The 4,472-nt window shown below is 44.7% G+C and overlaps 1 pseudogene; it reads left to right on the top strand.

The window, feature by feature from the left end:
• The first annotated feature begins 326 nt into the window (after nt 1–326).
• Nucleotides 327–3,633, top strand: LOC147464081 (myb-related protein Hv33-like; annotated as a pseudogene).
• Nucleotides 3,634–4,472: the final 839 nt, after the last annotated feature.

The raw sequence follows: 4,472 nt of genomic DNA, 5'->3' as shown, positions 1-4,472 counted from the left end.
TGTGGGTCGAACCTGGAACGTCTCGGTTGCCACACGAATGCTCTACCACCACGCTAGCCATGATCACACCCTAGTTTAGGCGCCCCTAGTTCACCCTCAGTTCACCCACCCCTAGCTTATCCGCCCCTAGTTTACCGTTAGTTCACCCTCAGTTCACCCCTAGTTCACTTTGTGATCCAACGGCGGAGATTAAAGCTGCCTCGCGCCCCCAAATTTGGGCCCTAGATTCCCTCTGGCCTAGAACCGTGCCATATAGTGACAAGGCCTCGCCAGCCTCCAAGGTTCCATTGCCTTTTACATTTCAAGTGAAGGCAAGCACCTTCCAAGATTCCGCTTAAAAGAAATATTCTCAGCACATATAAGCGCGCGGGATCAGTACAAACAAAGCTGAGAATTGGGCAACGACAGCAGATGTTGGAGGAGAAGAACACAGGCGAACGCTAATTATAGCGCAGGCCCATGTGGAGGTCATATAAAAGACCGTTGCCGCAAGAGCTGCCGCTTTGAAGTAAAGAGGATGCGCAAGCGACTGTGGTCGCCCGATGAGGACGACGCCCTGTGCTGCTCTCTGTGGAGAGGCTTGGTTGCGGCAATTGGTCGTCTCACCGGTGGGTAACCTCCTCTCTGTGTGTGTGTCGCGGGGGGTAGTCTGCCTGCCTCTCTCCACGACATACATCTGTTCAGTGCTCCAAAACAACCTTGTGATCTCCACATTGAATATCTTAGAGGTAAATTGACTGTGTTGTAAGGGTTTTGTACTAAAATTGACTATATTGGTGTTGAGAGCTATTCTGTACTAGCTCTCATCGGTGTCTTGCACAAGCCTGATTTTGTAACTCACCTCTTCCACGCCCTCAGGCACGCCAAACACCTCCCCTTCTTTGACATAGACCCACACACACAGCAGCCAATGGGGCTGCCATCGCTTTTCTGGAGGGTCCTCCAACCAAGTTGGTCCTCTAGAATATTGGGTGCCTATGGGAAGGCACTCTTAATCACACCAGGCACACCTCTTCACAGATGGCTTCATTATCTGGTTGAGCTATATGCATAGCTAGCCATCACATGGATTATGTAGTGCTATCGATCAGATTCACAAGAGTTGAGAATAGAGGTAGGTCGATGGATGGATGAATAGGCACATGGTAGGATCTGCCAGCTCTGTGAGACGGAGCCGAAAAGAAAGGAGCATTACATTGCAAATGTACGGTGAGCTACCACTGCTTGTTTTGAGAGGGCTACATAGAATAATGCATTTGAGGACCAAAGATGTATGCGGTTCTTTCTCTTGGAGCTCCACAGACGCCAAGCAGCCATCCTGCGAGAAGAAAAGTGCCTACCAGGAGACACCGGCCCCATTGAGGCAAAAGACAGTTATCAACTTCTTTGTTCTTACACCACTGATTATGGGTAGTGCTGCTAACACCGCTCTTGGATCATCAACTCCGGTACAATGTTTCTATCACCCAAGTGTGGTAGATTGGTTATGCCATTTCCCTCTTGAATAACAGTTCTTGAGTTCAACTCCTCGTCGGCTAGATCTTTAAGGTCCCTTGGGATAGTTTCCTACGACGTTCAAACTCTTTTCTTCTTCTTCTTCTTCTCTCTCTCTCTCTCTCTCTCTCTCTCTCTCTCTCACTTAGGTCCATCTAATCCCTATGCATAAAGAGCTACAAGTTATGTAATGCAATGCTAGAGCTAACATGTCTTGTAGTAGCATGATACTCCTAACCACTTAGCATGGTTAGTAGCTTTATTTTGTGATTAATTTTCCAATGATGCAATGAAAGATGCAAAATAACTTTGAGGTCACCTACGGATCACCTCTAGAAATCTCCAATTACCTCAAAACTTATCAAAGGACACTTATGGAGGGTTACTTTTTTTCAAATTTCAAATATGAGAACCGGAAAGAAAGAGAGTCATAATAGTTCAGGATTTAGATCTTTTTTTTAATGGGTATATGGTGGGCTCTCAACTCGTAGGCTTACAACTAGATCAAGGCCCTAAATATTGGCAGGTAATGTAAGAAATTGAAGCCTCTCTCTCTCTCTCTCTCTCTCTCTCTCTCTCTCTCTCTCTCTCTCTCTATTTGTAGGAAGATTCCATGTTTTCATTTGCTTCCAAACCACATGGTACAGATCCCTCTAGAATTGCACAAGTGTAAGTCATCAATGATGAGGCCATTATTTGCAATGGTGTGTGCATTGCACAGTCTATTGTTTGGATGTATGTGGGTGATAGGGCTACTATATATATATATGTGTGTGTGTGTGTGTGTGTTTAGTTCACCCATGTAGCTACTAGAAACACACTGCTTGACTCACCAACTAATGGTTGTAGTTGTACAGGGCTTGAACATCGTTCCCTTAAGAGTTGTTGACTTCGTTGGGTTAATTACCTACGTCCTGGCCTGAAGCATGGTCCCTTCTCTTTGCAAGAACTTCGTTTACTCGTTTGCTTGCAGGCGCACTTTGGCAATCTCTCTCTCTCTCTCTCTCTCTCTCTCTCTCTCTCTCTCTCTCTCTCTCTCACACACACACACACACACACACACACACACACACACACGCGTGCGCGTGCGCGTGCACACACACACAAATATTCTTTTGATACCTATCTTTGTGGACTATGGTGCAGATGGTCACAAATAGCTGCATATATCCCAGGCCGAAGTGATAATGATGTGAAGAATGCTTGGCATCTCTGTAGCAGAAGAAGGCAACGACATCCATCAAAGGATACAAACTCCAATATCTCTTCCTCATTGTCATTCATGCAATGCAAGGACCAAAGTGACCCAATGCCCAAACTACTAATCACAAGCTCTACTAGCTCCAAATCGACACAATCTCTTGCACAAAATAAACCATTGATAGATGTGCAACCAAATAATGATCAACCCCCTAAAGGTTTGTATCAAGTAATGTGGCACTTCATGAACAAAAAATCGTTATGAGAATACTAATAATAAACATTAGAAATGATAAAAGTCCCCAAATACACTATGATGACGTACACAACCCAATCTTATCACATCCAATTGTATTTGGATATGACACTTGTGGCTAATTGGTTCACAATAATGTGCGCTTTGATTTGTGGCCTTTTTTTAATATGAGACATAATTTTTCCTTTTTCTTGTAGCAGTACTCACTCTGTAGTATATTAAAAGAAGAAAACCAATATGGCATATGAAGTCCTACTGAACTAGATACACAACCAACAAGACCAAGCTTAACACATTTTGAAGTTGGCACGGATATCAGCAAGGCTGTCACCCCCAATAGATATCTCCCTCAACATTATCCCGATTACAATGGACATAGCATGAATCAGTCTAATAAAGGAGACACCATGCATAACAATCATGTGTACGGGGGGAGTCTTTCACCTCCATCACCTCGCATAGGTATTCCGACAACCAACCAAGAAGCTAGTTGCGAGCCCCCCAAGTGTCAAGGTTGGCGGCGCCTCAAGCGCACGTTTCACTGGTATCAGGGCAGGTTTCCGTCATAGCGTTTACTGCTGCCGCTCGCTGCCTTACCTGCACTCCAAGCTTGCCATATAAGCAAAGCTGCCCTCAGCTTGGGGAAAGCCGCGCGAGCGCTGCCGCCACTTGAAGCCCCTTAGTTAGCTGAGTTAGCTGATATGTTGCTGCAGTGGCAACCGTCACAGCAATCCATTTGGTCTTCCTCGCCTACTTCAATAGCCTAATTGGTTTCAATACCAATTAGCATTCGTAGGCCGTTGGATTACAACACCACATTTGTTGGTTTTGGAATTCCGAGGCTTGTAGATGAGGGCCCCCTCAATCACCTCGCTTTGCCACAGTTCATAAAGGTGAGGTAGGTATTTTATGAAGCCCTTGTTCACACACAAGACACTTATTTTGTCGTAACAACGAATGGAATGACTAAGTTTACGTTCTTTTTAAAATTTCAGTTAGTTTAATTGAAACCGTAAAACATCTGTGTGTGTGTGTGTGTGTGTGTGTGTGTGTGTGTGTGTGTGTGTGTGTGTGTGTGTGTGTGTGTGTGTGTGTGTGTGTGTGTGTGTGTGTGTGTGTGTGTGTGTGAGAGAGAGAGAGAGAGAGAGAGAGAGAGAGAGAGAGAGAAGGTTAAAACTAAATAAGAAAGGGAAACCCGAGTGCATACCCACCCTAAAACCATAATACACAAAGAGGATCTCCACATGATGTAGATTGAGACTGGGGAAGATGAGGAAGACTAGGATGTTGTCTCTTGCGAGGAGCATGAAGAATAGGATGTTGTCTCTGGAAATGCAAATGCAAACTTTTCTTAGTGCACTAGACGCTATGAAAACCCAATTGAGTAAGCTTAACCAATTGATTGAGAAGGAAAAAATAATTCAAGAATCGGTAATGCTAGACACTCTGTCCACATCCAAGGATGTCTGCACAGTGCCCAAGGAGCAGTTTATTCCTTCTCAAGATCATGCTATTAAGGCTA

The sequence above is a fragment of the Adiantum capillus-veneris genome, chromosome 2 (genome assembly GCF_014529385.1).
Source record: "Adiantum capillus-veneris isolate H3 chromosome 2, ASM1452938v2, whole genome shotgun sequence".
Taxonomy (NCBI): domain Eukaryota; kingdom Viridiplantae; phylum Streptophyta; class Polypodiopsida; order Polypodiales; family Pteridaceae; genus Adiantum; species Adiantum capillus-veneris.
The sequence above is the reverse complement of the archived record's forward strand: the minus strand, read 5'-3'. Positions and strand labels throughout refer to the sequence as shown.